The sequence below is a fragment of the Bombina bombina genome, chromosome 4 (assembly GCF_027579735.1).
Source record: "Bombina bombina isolate aBomBom1 chromosome 4, aBomBom1.pri, whole genome shotgun sequence".
Taxonomy (NCBI): domain Eukaryota; kingdom Metazoa; phylum Chordata; class Amphibia; order Anura; family Bombinatoridae; genus Bombina; species Bombina bombina.
In genome coordinates, this window is record NC_069502.1 from 356,716,082 (window position 1) to 356,735,657 (window position 19,576).

The following is a 19,576-nucleotide window of genomic DNA, read 5'->3' on the forward strand; positions in this document are numbered from 1 at the left end:
CATTAGTATTTTATAAATCAGCAATAGTGTATCTCTAGTTGAAAAATTCCCTGAACATAATAATTGGTAGCCTTTGTCTTATTAAGTCCTGTTTGTTTGGGTGTGTTGTGAAAAAAGTTTTTAAGTTGGAAGTATCTAAAACAATGGTTAAATAATTCCACCCCGCTGTTGATTAATTCCAATCTAGACTTTAATTTATCACCATTCATAAACATTTAAAATGGTAAGGTTTTATGTAATGTTTTTATATTGATGATACTAATGGAATCACTAAACGGTAAGGACTCGTCTAGTATAATTGGTGTAAGTGGTGACAGTATTGTTGAAATTTTATTTTTAAGAATGAGAATCCCTTTCCATGTCTGCATCACTTCACGTATAATTGTATAATTCTGATATATTTTTGGCCAGCTTTTCAATGGTAGCCAGCATCTGCCCCCCCCCCAACTGCTTATCCTGGATCAGATTATGCTCTAGCTGTACCCATTCTTTCTGTTTTTTATTCTTACACCAGTCTACTATTCTTTGTAATATTGATGCCTTCCTATATTTTAATAAACATGGCACTCCCAACTCCCCTCTATTCTTAGAAAGGTAGATAGTAGTCATGGATACTCTCTGGGAGGTTCCATGCCATATGTATTTGTTCAATAAACATTGAAACTTGGGAATGTAAGAAGTAGGGAGGGGAATTGGTATAGTCTGGAATAGATATAACAATCTTAGTAAGATGATCATTTTTACAACATGAATACAACCTAGTCAGAAAAGGGGTTTGTGTTTCCATCTATTTATTTCTGTGGTAGTTTCTTTCAAAAGCTTTAACATAGTTTAATTTTATTAAATCATACTGGGTTTTAGCAATCTTAATTCCTAAGTATTTTATAGTGTTAGATTGTATTCTTAAATTACTATTTTGATTGATGAGCTCAAGATTAGATTTATCTAGTCCCAAACTTAAAGGTTCAGATTTAAAATGGTTTATAGTGAAGTTTGAATACTAACCGTAGGTACTTAGTACCGATAAAACTACAGGGGTAGACTGAATAGGTTTAGATAGTGTAAAAAGAACATCATCTGCATACAATGACATTTTGAAGTTCATACCCCCTATATTGATACCACAGATATTGTCATTTAGTCTAATTTTAGATGCCATTACTTTGATTGCTAATGCAAATAATATAGGAGATATTTGACATCCCTGACGGGTGCCGTTATGGATATAAAATGGTTTAGACAGAGAGTTATTATGCATAATAGTTGCAAATTGGGCATTATATAAATAAAAAATTTGTTCTACAAAGAGTTTGCTAAAACCAAATTGATATAGAGTAAAGCGCAAAAATTGCCAATTTAGTCGATCAAAAGCTTTTTCAGCGTCAAATGCTAGAACCACTGTTGGAATACTCTCTTTCTTTACAAATTCTAAAATGTGTATAATCTTAATAATTATAATCTTATTAGTATTATTGCAGGCTTCTCTCTCTGGGATAAAGCCCACCTGGTTAAGGTGTATTAGATAGGGTAAAAGAGTATTAATACTATTAGCTAAAATGTTCCCATATATCTTTATATCCAGTTTCAATAAAGAGATTGGTCTGTAGTCACTTGGGGTTTCCAATGATTTACCTGGTTTTGGAATAACTGCTATCCTGTCCTCTAGCATGTTTGGTGGAAAAGGGTCTCCTACATCTACTTTATGAAAAAGTATCAATAAACGAGGAATAAAAATGTCTTGAAAAGTTTTATAGTACTTTGCGGTAAAACCATTTGGGCTTTTCCCAACTTTTAAATTTTTAATAGTATCCTTTAACTCTTTTATAGTTAATAATTGATCCAGCATGCTCTTCATATCTTCTGAGAGACATAGTAGCCCTGCGTTTGGTATATGTTCTTTACATTGTTCAGTAAAATCTACTGAAGTGAAATTATACGGTAGGTTATATAATTCAGAATAATAATAACTTAAATGGCTACAGATGGTTTTATAATCAATACTGAAAGTAGTGATAAATTTTACTTTTTGGTTCTTATTTGTTTAGAAGTATGTTTATAGGTGAGCAGTTGTTCCCTAGTCATTTCCTCTACACTTTCTTTAGCTTTGTTTAGGATATTGTCTTCATATCCCTTCGTTTTTAATCTGCTTCTGGTTATTTCTCTCTGACATATTCTTCATATGTAGAGCAATTTATTTTAGCGCTAATATATTCTCCTTGTGGAATCCCTTTCACAACATGTCTTGGATGACATGAATTACATTTCAAAATTGTGTTTGCTGCTGTGGGTTTTCGATACAGTGTAGTGTCTATAGAGTTTCCATCTTTGCTTACATAGATGGTTAGGTCTAAAAAGTTGATGGCCTATGAATTATGTTCGCCTACAAGCTTGACACCATATCAAATAAATTTAAAAAAAATATTAAATTGTCTATATATCTATTGAAATACTTAATTTCACTTCTGAAGGGATTTCTATCTCCAAAGACATGGAACAGCAACCACCAACTTATAAATAGGTTGGCGTAAAAAGGGGCAAATGTTGCCCCCATAGCTGTTCCACGTCTTTGGAGAAAGAACTCACTGACAAACATAAAAAAATTATGGGTCAAAAGATATTCTGTAGCTCTCATAAGAAATTGTTTAGTAGTTTGCTCATAGTCACTATAGTTTTCCAGAAAAAAATCCAAAGCTGTGATAACGTTTTCTTCATATAGTCCATAGCTGGAAATTCAGAACCTGGCCTCCAGGAGGAGGCAAAGACACCCCAGCCAAAGCTTAAATACTCCTCCCACTTCCCTCATCCCCCAGTAATTCTTTGCATTTCGTCCAAGGAGGTTGGCAGAGAAGTGTCAGAAGTTTTCGATAGTCTCTTATGGAGGGTAGTACTCTTCAGCATGGGACTGGAGTTTTAAGTAGTCCTGTCAGTCTCTCAGTAAGAGCATGGGTGAAAGTTAGAGTCCAGAGATGCAGAGAGAGTATTTCTGCGAAACCATCCCGACTCATATTAACAGCTCCACAAGCAATCAGCGTTGACGAGTTTTGCTGCCTGCTTTTTTCTCTCAAGTCCATGGCAGAAGCAATGCTACTATTTGTCACACTTGAAGGGCTGTGTTCCTGTTCCACGGCGTGTGTTCCAGTAAGATAGTTTCATTTTACTTTCATCATGGATGTATTGTAATTTCAACTGTTTATCCGTGAGGGGCTACAACCTTTTGGGGATAACTTTAACATACGGTCTCAGTGAGGCTCCTTTTTGTATCTAGGAATCAAGGGTTAATACAGTGGGGAAAAAAAGTATTTAGTCAGCCACCAATTGTGCAAGTTCTCCCACTTAAGAAGATGAGAGAGGCCTGTAATTTTCATCATAGGCATACCTCAACTATGAGAGACAAAATGTGGAAACAAATCCAGACAATCACATTGTCTGATTTAGAAAGAATTTATTTGCATATTATGGTGGAGAATAAGTATTTGGTCAATATCAAAAGTTCATCTCAATACTTTGTTATATATCCTTTGTTGGCAATGACAGAGGTCAAACGTTTTCTATAAGTCTTCACAAGGTTTTCACACACTGTTGCTGGTATGTTGGCCCATTCCTGCATGCAGATCTCCTCTAGAGCAGTGATGTTTTGGGGTTGTCACTGGGCAACATGAACTTTCAACTCCCTCCAAAGGTTTTCTATGGGGTTGAGATCTGGAGACTGGCTAGGCCACTCCAGGACCTTGAAATGCTTCTTACGAAGCCACTCCTTCGTTGCCCAGGCTGTGTGTTTGGGATCATTGTCATGCTGAAAGACCCAGCCATGTTTAATCTTCAATGCCTTTGCTGATGGAAGGAGGTTTGCACTCAAAATCTCACGATACATGGCCCCATTCATTCTTTCATGTACATGGATCAGTCGTCCTGTTCCCTTTGAAGAGAAACAGCCCCAAAGCATGATGTTATCACCCCATGCTTCACAGTAGGTATGGTGTTCTTTGGTTGCAACTCATCATTCTCTCTCCTCCAAACACGACGAGTTGTGTTTCTACCAAACAGTTCTACTTTGGTTTCATCTGACCATATGACATTCTCCCAATCTGCTTCTGGATCACCCAAATGCTCTCTAGCATACTTCAGATGGGCCCGGACATGTACTGGCTTAAGCAGGGGGACACGTCTGGCACTGCAGGATCTGAGTCCCTGGCGGCATAGTGTGCTACTGATGGTAGCCTTTGTTACGTTGGTCCCAACTCTCTGTAGGTCATTCACTAGGTCCTCCCATGTGGTTCTGGGATGTTTGCTCACCGTTCTTGTGATCATTTTGACCCCCCGGGGTGAGATCTTGCGTGGAGCCCCAGATTGAGGGAGATTAACAGTGGTCTTGTATGTCTTTCATTTTCTAATTATTGCTCCCACAGTTGATTTCTTCACACCAAGCTGCTTGCCTATTGCAGGTTCAGTCTTCCCAGCCTGGTGCAGGTCTACAATTTTGTTTCTGGTGTCCTTCGACAGCTCTTTGGTCTTCACCATAGTGGAGTTTGGAGTGTGACCATTTTAGGTTGTGGACAGGTGTCTTTTATACTGATAACAAGTTCAAACAGGTGCCATTAATACAGGTAATGAGTGGAGGACAGAGGAGCCTCTTAAAGAAGAAGATACAGGTATGTGAGAGCCAGAAATCTTGCTTGTTTGTAGGTGACCAAATACTTATTTTCCACCATAATATGCAAATAAATTCTTTCCAAATCAGACAATGTGATTGTCTGGATTTGTTTCCACATTTTGTCTCTCATAGTTGAGGTATACCTATGATAAAAATTACAGGCCTCTCTTATCTTCTTAAGTGGGAGAATTTGTACAATTGTTGGCTGACTAAACACTTTTTTTCCCCACTGTATCTCCTGAGGGGGATTATTGAACAGGGGGGTTTACAATCATGTTTGTTATGATTCTGTCTGCTACTGTGTATTGTTGCTTCGGAAAAACAAGGATATTCCAGCTGGTGCAAATCCAAAACCTTTTTATTTTGCAATGTGGGATTCAAATAGAAGCAACATTTCAGGCCAGCAATCAGCCCTTTCTCAAGCTTTACCATAAGTGAATATACAAACATTTAAATAACCCTAATGGCGCCAAAAATTTGTGATTCAAACAGTGGCTATACTGCCACCTAGTGAAAAATTACAATATATCATATATTTAAAACATATATTAAAAACAATCCATTATAAATGATTAAGTAAATATAATGATAAATATATCGCCAGCTAGTGAATAATAATTATGCAAAAATTCGTAAAGGCTTTGTAAAAAGGACATTAAATTATTTAATAGATGTAAAAATATATTTCACATAAAAACACCATCATATAACTAAGCATAAAATATAAAATGCAACATTTAGACGTCTCTAACTTAAACCACTATGTATCTACTCCGCAATAATCAAATAAGTATATTTTGAATAATTGAACATAGTGGTTTAAGTTTGAGACGTCTCTAATAAATGTTGCATTTTATATTTTATGCTTAGTTATATGATGGTGTTTTTATGTGAAATATATTTTTACATCTATTAAATAATTTTATGTCCTTACTACAAAGCCTTTACAAATTTTTGCATACCTAATTGTTTTCAAAATCACCTTTTAAAACCCCTTTTTGGTATCTTTAGCTGTTAGCGCCCTTACTACACCCACTTTTTTCTTTAACCTATTGTTTAGATTGAAGGATCTAATCTTATTTGTAAGGAGTTTGATACCCCACTTTGACATCAGCGCACTATTTCACACACTTTTGTTCGAATAATAATTATATTACAATTATCTAAACAATATTCAATCTATATGAAAAAATTCATTTAAAGAAAAAAATATTTTTAAAATTTAAGTATCAAAAGTGACAATAAAAAAATCCTAAACATTTCATTTTAATATCATTGTGACAAATAGATCCCATATTTAATTTAATTAAAAATACCATTTTCTTATATATGAGAATCATATTTGGACTCTCATATAATAACCACAAATCATTTAAAATTAAAAACATGTATCAAATGTGTTAACCTACAAATTAATAAAACAACATTATTTTCATCAATAGGAAATTACACATGAATATAGGTCAAAATTGGATATTCAACCCACATGTACACATACACGCATACACACAGGAAAAACCTAGGTATATACATACATGCGTACATGTGTATGCACAATAAAAACAAAGATGGAACATCCTAGAGTAATTATTTAGAATTTATACAACTATTCAAAAATAAGGAGAATCTTTAACTTTATATTTAATTACCAAAAGGCTGTCCAATTACATTCTCTATTTAAGCCTTTTGGCCATAATGTGCACATATCATTAATCCAAAATGTTTCATGTCTACTTAATAGGTTTTCCCTTTCACCCCCTCTTCTTGGTGTATAAACTCTTTCTATGGCCTGCTTCTAAAAAAGGTGAAGCTACAGGAGCATCCTTTTTGTTGCAACGAATATTTGACTTATGCTCCGAAATTCTTTCCCGTGCTTCCCTGGTATATTGACCAATATAAATTAGGGAGCATGGACACTTAATTGCATAAATAATATATTCAGATCTACAAGTCAAATATTCTTTGATCTTATACTTTTTCCCAGAATAAGGATGACAAAAAGTGTCACCCTTAATCATCGAGTTACAATTAATGCAAGATAAACATGGAGAGCATCCTTTTCGTGTTTGACCAGTTAGAGTACTCTGTATATTTTTACTTACTCCAATATCAGCTCTTACCAATTTATCTCTAATATTAGGGCTACGTTTGTAAGCTGGCATAGGGAGTTGTTTAAAGGCACCTATTTCTGGATGACATTTGTACAAAATATGCCAATACTTCCGAATAACTTTATTGACTTGATTACTCCTAGTATTGTATTGTGAAATAAATTTAAATCTCTCAGATTTTGCAGATTTTTTAGAACCATCTTCTGTTCTCTTCACAGTGCTGGACTCACTATTAGCAATAACCACATTCTGTTTTATATTCTCAATAAGTGTTTTGGGATAACCCCTAAGGATAAACTTATCCGACATTTCTTCCAAACTAACCTATTTTACTATAGGGTCAGATACTATACGATCAACCATTAATAGTTGACTTTTAGGGACTGCTTTAAAGGTAGAAGGTGGATGAAAGCTTTCAAATAATAATGTATTATTCCTATCAGTAGGCTTAGAATAAATATCTGCCTTCAATCCATATTCCCCTTTATAAATTTTTGTATCCAAAAACTGAATTGAATATTCATCATGTGACAAAGTAAATTTAATACCATTAACCAAACAATTAAGGTCATTAATGAATGCAAGTAGGGATCCAATGTCGCCATACCATATGCCAAACACATCGTTCATCAATAAAACGCCACCAAGTGGCACCATATTGTTTAAACAATGGATGTTCATAAACAAACAATTCCTCAAAATTGATCATGAATATGTTGGCATATGTAGGGGCGACATTGGACCTTATGACTGTCCCTTTTCTTTGGAAGTAAAAAGTTTCTTTAAAAAGAAAATAATTGGTATACAAAATTAATTCCAATAAATTAACAAAAAATTGTATTTGAGCCATATTGTATTTTTTGTCATTATTCAACATTTTTGCTACTGAGGCTATTCCACTTGTATGTTTAATTGACATGTACAGACTGGACACGTCAAGAGTAAATAGAATGGCCTCCTGATTTGATAAATTAAGGTCTTCCAATTTATTCAGGAAGTCATAGGTATCTTTGATGTAAGAAGATGATTTGGTGACATAAGGCTGTAAAATTTTATCAAGAAAGACTGAGATATTGGAAAAGATGGACCCTTTGCCAGCCACAATTGGCCTACCCGGTGGCCCACATTTATTTTTATGAATTTTGGGTAGGCAATATATGACAGGTCTAATGGGATGTTTTACCTGTAGAAAATCTCTCAGGTCCTTGGAAATTAATCCCTTAAGTACAGCATTGGATAAAATTTCAGTAATCTCACTTTGTATTTTATATGTTGGATCAAAACCAATTTTTGTGTATACTGACACATCTCTCAACTGCTGCATTATTTCTGCCATATATGCCTCTTCCTTCATAATAACCAGGGCTCCACCCTTATCAGCACCCTTAATAGTTAACCCCTTCTTTTCTTTAATTGTTCTCAGTGAGGCCAAATCTGCATCAAATTTCAACTTTTGTTGCTGAAACACATAATCCGGTTTCAAAAACAAATTTTCAACCTCACTAAAAACCAACTCAAAAAATGTGTTAACACTGTTATCAATAATTTTTGGGTTAAACTTACTCAAATTTTTTAAACCAACAGATTTGCAAGTTAATACATCACTCTCCTTTGTAAATATCCTAGTATCATCAACACTAGTATCTTTATAAAAAAATAATTTTAATTTGATAGATCTAAAGAACCTATGTAACTCTTGTTTAACTTGAAACAAATTAATCCCTGAAATATTAGTTACAATGTTTTTATTCTCCATAACACCTTTATTGCTACAAGAGACATTAAAATGTCTCTCAGAAGATTGTCCATCTTGAACAATGTCCATGTTAGTATTACTAACAATTTTGCTGAAATGAGGATCTCTATACTCTGTTAAAATGTCCCCATCATTCGTTTTCTTTATAACTTTTACTTGCTTGGAGAACAGTGTCTCACTCACCCCATCCTGTGCAGCTATTAGTGAGGCTGTCGGCCTCTCCCACGGCTGTTCCAACGGGCCTGTTTGGCTTTCTTCGTGCCCTGTGCAGAGGGATATACACCTCCGGTGTTTTCTACACCCCTCCGGTGTCGCCATCCGACTCCTCTGTTAAAAAGCAAACCGAGGACTCCACCCACTTCCATTTGCTGCGACCACCGATAGACATTACCCTGTAAGTAATCTTGCTCATCACATAGAAATTTGGTGCGCTTTTTTTCTTCCAGTGATTTCTTATATTCACCAACTGATTTGGAGATCCTTTCAACCCGGATTTTATATTCATCCAGCGGCAGATTTTGTTTTAATGCCAATTTCGATTTGTCAACCTCCTCTTTAAACATCGCAATCTCTCTCTGTGCAAATTCGACCATCCATGTTATTAGGTCGAAAGAACACTTATTCAAAATGTTCACAAAACGGGCACAATACTCAGGATTGTCCCCAAACAGAGTTGGTGTGGTAGGCATACGTAAGCCTCTTGGGATGCGTTGTAGTTTAAAGTATTCTGTTAAAGTTACAGCATGTAATTGAGCATTTGTTTAACACTGTCCTTTTCAAGTTTTTTTACTTGATCTTTCTTTAGGGGGTACATTAAGAAAGTCACTCGATCCCAACACTGAAGAGAATACAACTTGTGCATCTTCAGTTGAATATCCAAAAGTATTTGTTCCCTTCGTTATAGTTGCCATTTCACAGGTCATAGTGGTGCAAGTGTTTCAATAGTTAAAGCAAATATTGAAACAATGTATCATGAACACAGCACTCACTTTTCTCTCAGCACAGCACGGAAAAGGCTTACCAAGCCCAATACAAATATAGGAAAAACAAGGATGTTACAGCTGGTGCAAATCCAAAAGCTTTTTATTTTGCAATTTGGGATACAAATAGAAGCAACGTTTCAGGCCAGCAATCAGCCCTTTCTCAAGCTTGACCATAAGTGAATATACAAACATTTAAATAACCCTAATGGCGCCAAAAAATTGTAATTCAAACAGTGGCTATACTGCCACCTAGTGAAAAATTACAATATATCATATATTTAAAACATATATTAAAAACAATCCATTATAAATGATTAAGTAAATATAATGATAAATATATTGCCACCTAGTGAATAATAATTATATTACAATTATCTAAACAATATTCAATCTATATGAAAAAATTAATTTAAAGAAAAAAATATTTTTAAAATTTAAATATCAAAAGTGACAATAAAAATTTAATTTAATTTTATATTAATTTAACATTTAATTTTAATATCATTTTGACAAATAGATCCCATATTTAATTTAATTAAATATACAATTTTCTTATATATGACCACAACTCATTTCAAATTAAAAACATATATCAAATGTGTTAACCAACAAATTAATAAAACAACATTATTTTCATCAATAGGAAATTACACATGAATATAGGTCAAAATTGGATATTCAACCCACATGTACACATAAACGCATACACACAGGAAAAACCTAGGTATATGCATACATGCGTACATGTGTATGCACAATAAAAACAAAGATGGAACATCCTAGAGTAATTATTTAGAATTTATACAACTATACAAAAATAAGGAGAATCTTTAACTTTATATTTAATTACCAAAAGGCTGTCCAATTACATTCTCTATTTAAGCCTTTTTGCCATAATGTGCACATATCATTAATCCAAAATGTTTCACGTCTACTTAATAGGTTTTCCCTATCACCCCCTCTTCTTGGTGTATAAACTCTTTCTATGGCCTGCTTCTAAAAAAGTTGAAGCTACAGGAGCATCCTTTTTGTTGCAACGAATATTTGACTTATGCTCCGAAATTCTTTCCCGTGCTTCCCTGGTATATTGACCAATATAAATTAGGGAGCATGGACACTTAATTGCATAAATAATATATTCAGATCTACAAGTCAAATATTCTTTGATCTTATACTTTTTCCCAGAATAAGGATGACAAAAAGTGTCACCCTTAATCATCGAGTTACAATTAATGCAAGATAAACATGGAGAGCATCCTTTTCGTGTTTGACCAGTTAGAGTACTCTGTATATTTTTACTTACTCCAATATCAGCTCTTACCAATTTATCTCTAATATTAGGGCTACGTTTGTAAGCTGGCATAGGGAGTTGTTTAAAGGCACCTATTTCTGGATGACATTTGTACAAAATATGCCAATACTTCCGAATAACTTTATTGACTTGATTACTCCTAGTATTGTATTGTGAAATAAATTTAAATCTCTCAGATTTTGCAGATTTTTTAGAACCATCTTCTGTCCTCTTCACTGTTCTGGACACACTATTAGCAATAACCACATTCTGTTTTATATTGTTGCTTCGGCTCATTGCTATTTTCGAACATAACGGTCTATGTCTAGTGACTGGGCCTTTTCGGTCGGGTGTGCTTTTGCATGGACTGCACGGTTTACCTTATGACTCCATTTCCATTTTCCTGACCGCGTGGCGATGGAGAAATCCTGGTCTGCTGGTGTCTGGTTCTCTGGAGGCAGCAGTGTCTCAGTTATGGAGGATTCTTGGAGACGGATGTCTCTGATTCAGACTCTACTTCTTGCAAAGAATATGAATTGACCCGGGTGATACATGGCCATCAGTTATGTTTCAAATGCTGCTTTACAGTGCTTTGTTCGTTGGGATCAGGGAATCGGGTGTCCACTGAGCCATCCATCTCTGGGGATTCTATTTATCATGAGACAAGTTCCTTACCATCAACTATTACTGCACATGCAGGTAACCCAAACCCTACTTATCCTTTCATGGGAGTGTGGCCTGTTCCCGCTGAAGGTTACGACTTGGCTCCGCATGGCCATATCTTTGGCACATGTTTATCTGCACCTCCCGGGATATTGTCTGTGTTTCGTTAACCGGGGCTCGCCAAGCATGGGATCGCCTGGTCCAGTTCAGCCTTCTGGGGGAGAAACTGCCTCTGAGGCCTCAGGAGGTCATCCTTCGGGGCCGGTGTTTCCTTTTGTCCCGGCAGAGGTATGTTGTGCCATTCATTATAGACTGGCGTGCCTTCGTGTCCTACTAAGGCACGTTTTTGGTGTTGCTGGAGGATCCCACTCTTAATGGGTCTGGGGATTCTCAGTCTTACTCTTTGACTGGCTTGCATACAAAGACATAAGGGGATGAAGTAATCTTCTTATAGTCTTTGTTATTTGTGTATCCTTTTCCAGTTCTGAGCTTGGAAGTCTCGGACCCCTGTTGGGTTGGTCCTGAGGGTCTGTCCATTCTTACTGGCCAATAAGCTACAGGTTGCCTTATCTTTTATTTTCATCCAGTGAGGATGATTATTATTTAATTTAAAGCTCATGTTGTGGTGTAATGTTTCCTTCGGGAACTTTCCTCTCTGGAATTGATATTCACGATTTTGTGGATACTGTTTACAAAAGTCTCTCTGACTGTTCTTATCCCTCCATCATCGGGGCAGACTCTATGTGGCCTTGATAGTGCTGGGGCCCATGGTTTCAGGCTGGTCCTGGCTGGGTACAAATCCTTCTGTCCTTGAGGCCTAGTTCACACATGTGGCACCTTTTTAAATTCCAATAATTTTTATTAATTTTCAATTTTTCACAACAATACAACAATTAGAAAAATACACTTCACAAAAACAACAGAATACAGCTGAGGTAAGTGGCAATCATCTTTTATAGCTCAAGATCATTATGCCACCACATGTTCATCTTCTATCTATAATGTTCTACCTGTGGAGGTTAGGGGGAAAGTAATAGAATAAGGGAAGAGTTGAAGAGGGTGGGAAAAAGGAGAGAATAAGAGGGAAAGAGGAAAAAGGTAAGGAGAAGAGGGAGTAGAAAAGAAGAACTAGAGAAGAAGGGAATTCAGTGCAGAAAGGATTTCAGGCAACGTTCCCAAAAGAAAGCCAGAACTTACTGGTGTCTATCTATTCTGATTATAGGCTAATCTAGAGCAGAGAGACCGTGTTCCCAGATAAAAAGTATGTCGTTAATAAACTCGTGTTTACCGATATAGTTATAATGATATTTTTCTAGTGTTATAATATGTTCCATCTCAGCTAGCCACTGTGTTTGGGTGGGGGTGTCTTGACTCTTCCACAATCGAGGAATTAATCTTTTTGCACTTGTCAGCATCAACTGAAAAAGTTTTGTGCGATAGATACAGTGTATTGGTGGGAGGATGTTGAGCAAAATATGTTTACTACTGAGAGTGATACTTGTTCCTAATATTTTATTAATACATCTTTCTATACGTGACCAGAATTCCACTAGGAGTGGGCAGTCCCACCATATATGAGTCAAGCTGCCTATCCCACCGCAGCGTCTCCAGCATGCTGAGGAATCTGTAGGAAAAATGTATCTAAGACGCTGCGGTGTCAGATACCAGCGAGAGAGTATTTTATAGTTCAACTCGGATAGGAGCACCGAGGTTGAAGCAGAATGTGTAATTTTAAAACTAGTTTTCCAGTCCTCATCCGTGATCCCCTCTAACACCTCAGTCTCCCACTTCTTTAGAAAAGTGGGACTTCGGTCAGGAAAAGAACCTCTCAGTAGTCTGTATGTCAAAGAGAGAAGTGATCTTTTATAGTCGGGATTAATACATATCTTTTCGAATACAGTTAGTGATCTAAATATGTGAACTTTGTGTGTGTTGTTACAAAGCGCGTGTCTTATCTGTAGGTATGAGTACCAACTATGGAAGGGTGCCCCCAGCTCATCGTTTAACTTGGTCCTGTCCCTAAACTTTCCTGACTCCAGTAAAAGATATATTGGCAAGTTACATAGGTGTTTCTCAGAGTTCCAGTGGGTAAAGGAGACCTTGTCTAAGAATAGCCGGTTACCTAATAAGGGAGTGAGGGGTGAAATTGGGGTGGAGATTCCTGTGTTATGGGCCAGAACCAAATCCCAGATTTCTAGAGTGGCCCTGACATAAGCATTCTGGTATGCCCGTGGTGGTCTATGATTTTTAGGCAACCATGATATATCTCTCATTTTGGGTCGTTCCTATAAGGGAACTTTTGACTTGTACCCATAGGTTTGATTGTTGAGAGTGTGTCCAGGAGATCACTTTGGACAAGTGTACCTCCTTGTAGTAGTTTAAAAGGTTTGGCACACTAAGACCACCATCCTCTTTATGCATATATAGCGTGTGTTGGGAAACTCTAGGTTTTTTATAGGACCATATGAATGAGTTGATCATTTTCTGTTGCGTCCTTAGGTATGAGATAGGCAGGGCCATCGGCAATGTCCGGAAGAGAAATAGATATTTATGTATTATCATCATTTTAGTAGTGTTCACCCGCCCAAACCAGGAAAGATGTCCCTGCCTATGCCAACCCTCCAAGAGGTTTTTGATTGTTTTTTGTAGGCTGATATAATTACACCGAAATAGGTCTTTGTTGTTCTGAGGTAGAGTTAAGCCTAAGTATTTGAGCTTGTCTGTGACCCGAAATGGCGTGTGTTTCTGTACAAAGTCAATATCCTGTTGTGGAAGATTCAATAACATTATGCCTGACTTTTCCATATTTATAGAGAAGTTAGAGACCTGTCCATAATCCTACAGGGTTTTTATCAGAGCGGGGAGGGTAGTAGAGGGTGACTGGAGAGTGAAAATCACATCATCCGCAAACAGTAAGCACTTTTGTTTTACTTGATTATATTGCAAGCCTAGTATATCTTTGTTTTCTCTAATTTTTATTGCTAGGATCTCGATGGTTATTGCAAACAGTAAAGGCGACAGGGGGCAACCCTGGCGGGTTCCATTCGTTATTTGAAAAGGCTGTGAAAGAGTTCCATTCACTCGGACTCTTGCTTGGGGGTTTGAGTACAGTGCCTGGATTCTAGCTATAAAAGCTTCCGAGAAGCCAAACTTCGACAGAGCCCTCCACATAAAATGCCAGCTGACCCTTTCGAAAGCCTTCTCAGCGTCAGATGACAGAAGTGCCAGAGGGGACTTGTTATCGTTTGTATACTGCAGAGATTGCAACACTCTAATTGTGTTGTCCTTTGCCTCTCTGCCCTTAACAAAGCCAACTTGGTCCGGATGTATGATCTTAAGAAAAATTGCATTAAGGCGGTTAGAGAGAATTTTTGCATAAATCTTTATGTCGGTATTTAGGAGTGAAATTGGTCTATAATTACCCACCAGGGTCCCCACCCTGTCTGCCTTCGGTATCACTGTGATCGTGGCTTCTCTCCATTATCTACTGATGTGAATAGTGCGTGTAGTGAGGAGCAGAGTTGGGCTTGGAATAATTGGTAAAATTTGGCAGGTAACCCATCTGGTCCAGGGGATTTACCGTTTGGGAGTGCCTTAATAGTATTCACTATATCTTGGGTTGTTATTGGGGCGTCTAGAGCCTGGCAATCTTCCTCCGAGATACAAGGGGTCTCTAGAGAAGCGAGATAGTGTGTAATATTTTTAGCTGTCTCCTGAGTGATATTGGGGTTAAGATTGTATAGCTTAGTGTAATAAGAAACAAACGTGTCTGCTATTTCTTCGTGTTTGCTGACCGATCCCCTAAACTAATTAAGTTGTCTTCTTTTAAGGGATCTTGCTAACAAGCGTCCTGCCTTATTACTTTCTGCGAAAAACTTGGCTTTGGTTGTTAGCGCCCTCAAATGGGCTTTTTGGGTTAGATAATTGTTAAGGCCGTCACGTGCTAGCTTAAGATCAGTGAGCTTTTGGTCTGAAGTCGGGTCTGCCTTGTGTGCTTTATCTGCTGTGTTCAAGGTGTCGGTCAGTGAGGTGAATGGAGCTTTCCTCATTTTCCGTATTCTAGCAGTATATTTTATTAAGTGTCCTCTTATGAAGCATTTTTACGCCTCCCAATTGTTACCTACAGATGTGTCATCTGGTTTGTTGTGTAAGAAAAACTCCTTGGTTGCTTTAGTTACTTCTTTTATTGTTTCTTGATTTGTCAGAATTGTCTCATCTAACCTCCAAGTCAGTGTGTTTTTCGGTCTGGTTGGCCAGAGAAAGGTGGAAACGACCATACTATGATCTGACCAAGGTGTGTGTGATATGATAGACTGGGTCAGGCTAGTTAAGAGTGTTTGACTACACATGATATAGTCTAGTCTGGAGTAGGAATGTTGGGGGTGAGAAAAAAAAGTGTAGTCTTTCTGTGTTGGGTGTGCGACTCTCCAGGTGTCAAATAGTGAGATGGAGTGTATGACTTCGCAGTTAGCTTTCAGGGCCTTGTTACTAAGATATGATTTCCCTGTGGAGTTGTCTAGAGAAGGGTGCATGGTAAAGTTGAAGTCCCCCCCCATTATAATTGGGCCTTTGGAGACGTCTAGAATAGTATTGGTAACCGATTTGAAAAAATGGGGAGTGGGCCGATTCGGGGCATATATATTGACAAAGGTGACCAAGTTACCATAATATAGCCCTACAAGGATCAAGAGTCTTCCCTCTTTATCGGTATATTTCTGTGTCAATTCAAAGGGGGTGCCCCGTTTGAATGAAATACATACCCCATTATGCCTACTTGTACTTGAGCTGAGGAAGTGTTTATCAAAGTGTCGTGTGGCTAACTGAGGTTCATTCCTTTTCTTAAAGTGAGTCTCTTGCAACATAATTACATCAATGCCCTTTTTAAAAAAATCAAAATAAGCAATGGAGCGTTTGCCTGCTGATAAGAAACCCTTCACATTCTGGCTTGCTACTCTTATTGTATTCATCTTCAACCCTAGTTTTAGCTAGAGAAAACGCTAGGTTAGTAATTTACCTTGTTGGCCAAGTAGGCTAGTAGCCTAAAGAAAGAGAGATAGACAAAGGTGAGGAAGGGAGAGAAGAAAAGAAATAGCAGGGGGTAGAGTGAACTGTTACCTTTTAGATAGAACAAATCTCGTCGTATTGTTAAGAGTTACAGCAAACAGTATTTTAATTAACAAATACAATGCAAATTTTTTTAAATCTTGAAAAACTTTCAACAAATGAGGCAGAATAACAGACCGGGTAGCTACGTACGTTGCTGCCAATGTTTTCAGCTGTTAATTTCCTTAGCCATAGACTTCTATGCTATTCAACATATCATATAAGATACCATCTCACTAGTTTTACCCTAGTTTTAATCCGAGACACCCATGCGCAACTGGCACTATGAGCATTATCAACCCTGAAAATCAAACTTTTTTTTTAGTAAACTCCCTTGTTACTTATGAAAACTCCCCCTTCCGCTAACTCAGAGTCAATGAGCTTCTAATATATCCCAATCGTGTATTTTCACAATTCTTTGCCGTTTTATGCAATAAAAAATATTTGACTGATCTATTTGTTTACTTACGCTAGATCAGTGACTTTTCAAGTCCCCCTAACCTCTTGTCACAACAATTACTATATTGTATTTTAGATTTGTCTATATTTGGGGGTAATTATTTTGAGATTGTTACCATGGGGAATATTTCTCATTTATCTCCGGGAGCCCTTATGTACTTTTCAAATCCCATATATTAGTTAATGCCTTGAAACATGAACATTACAAAAACAACCTAAACTATTAAAACATGCATATTACACGTAGTATATAGCAAACTTCCAATGTATAATCACTGTTTTCATTTAACATTTGTTCAGTATGAATGAACCCAAAACCGGAACAGTAAAACTTAATAAATAATATACTTGCCCAACTTCATCAGTCATTGTCTTCACTCGATCTTTCTTCATACAAGTATGAAGATTTCTAATGTCAGCTCATCAGCCTAAGGAATAAGCGTGAGCGGACATTAGGGCATATACAATAAACAGGAGTCTCTGACAAACAAAGCAACATATCTAGTTCAACCTGGTTGTATTGAGTCAGTGTTCACTGTGCTGACTTGTTTCCTTTTGAGTTGGGTATTGGTATTGATGGGCCAGGCTTTCCTCTGCGGCCTTGGGCTAATTGATCCAGCAAGGTTATTTGAGATGGCAGCTCTGGCGTCCGGTGTGGGTGGAGGAATTCTGCCGTAGTGCAAAATTTGCCAATCTCAGATATGGATCTAACATTCAAATCTGTTGCCATTTCTAGAGGAAAACCCCATCAATATGGAATGTTTAACCGTCTCAGGTGAGAAGGGTTAAGATTGAAAAGTCTCTTCGTTTTTGAAGTTGTCCTCGAGGAAAGGTCCTGAAGATCTGTATTCGGTATCCTTGATACATCACTGCTTGTTTCTTTCTAGCCAAATTATAGATGTCCTCTCTTTGTGGGTAGCTTTGAAAATCTGACAATAATGTCCCTTGGCGGTGAATCAGCATCAGGTTTTGGACAAAGGGCCCTGTGTGCTCTGTCTAGGGCCAAATCTGTTAACATCATGCCCTCCTCTCCGCTAGCCATTTCTGAGAATAGACCCTTTAGGAATTCCTTTATTTCATTATTTTGCACTGTTTCAGGGATCCCTCGAAATCGTAGATTATTTCGTCTGGTACGATTTTCGAGTTCGTCCAACTTCTCTTCCAGATCTGCATAATTATGGTGTAGTAGTGATACCTTGGAAGAGAGATCTGCCATTTTTTGAGAAAAAACAAACTCATGTTCCTCCAGTGAATCGACTCTGCGGCTGAGGTCTGATATATCCTTTTTTAGTTCAGCGCATTCACTTTTAATGCATGTCTTGACTTGATCTATTAGCAGCTCCATGGCTCTGTAAGTGATAGGTGGTTCATCTATTGAATCGTTAGCTTCTGGCGACGTGCACCTGGAGTCTTCAGAATCATCCTCTTTTTCTTCTGAAACAGGAGGGTGAAGGAGGGTGGATGCGTTTTTATGTTTATTCTTTTCCGCCTGTTTAAAGAAGGCATTCACAGACTCCTGAGATTTTTGGGGTGTTTTTTGAGGCTTGTCTGCTTTTCCTGCCCTTTTCTGCGACATTGTGTTATGTTTATGTGATGGTATGGCAGGGGTGACTTTGTAGCGTGTTAAATGAGCCCTAGACCCCCGGGGCTTTGCTCTCACAGAGCGATCACGGGCAAAGGAGGGTGGATATGACCCGCTGACACACGGAACAGCGGGAAAGGGGAGGGGGAATAGGGCTGTGTTTATTATATTGTTAGGAGTTCTCCGTGTCCAAGACCAAAAGCCAAGAGGTGAACCCAATTTTCCTTCTATCGTGGGGTGCAATTAAAGATCTATTGTAGAAGTTTTTAGCGGCCAAAGTCTCTCTAGTATAAGATTATAACAACCCTAGACCTAAGTACAGATGTTGGAATACAGCAAGACAGTCTAGACGTTATTCGGTCTCCTGGTCTATTATCTAGAACTATGAGATGTAGGAAAGCTAATTGGGGAGGGCATAGAAAATTCACCTCTGTAATAAGGCATCCAAAGTAGTCTGACTGCTTTATAATATTGGAGAAGTCAGAGTTTCAGTCTCTTTATTAATGCTTCACTGACCGTTCAGAATTTATTTTGCTTTCATTTCAGTGTAGCTGCATCACTGATCTTTTCATGGGTATCGAAACCAATGTCTAGCACTATACAGTAGTCAGATTTGCTATACAGAGATTATTATAGGCCTGTGGTGTAGTTCAAAAGTACCTTGCATGAGAAAAGTTAAAACAAGCCAGGTACTAGAAAAGGCCCTTTCTCAGAAGTTAAAAGCTTCTTGGTTTTTATAGTGCAATTATGAATCCTGATAGGAGGATTTAGGTCCTTCATACCGCCATTCTTACGGTTTTTCCTTTCATGGTTTCTTTGGAAGTGTCCTTTTAGGACTTGTTTCTTTTAGAGGTTCTTTTGCTTTGGGTCAAGACTTTCTGGACTTCATCTATTTTTTTCTGGCGGCTTTGGCCACTTAATTAGGAAGTCGTCTCCATATCAGGGGCGATAGGAGGTGTTGTCTCTTTTTCCAAACT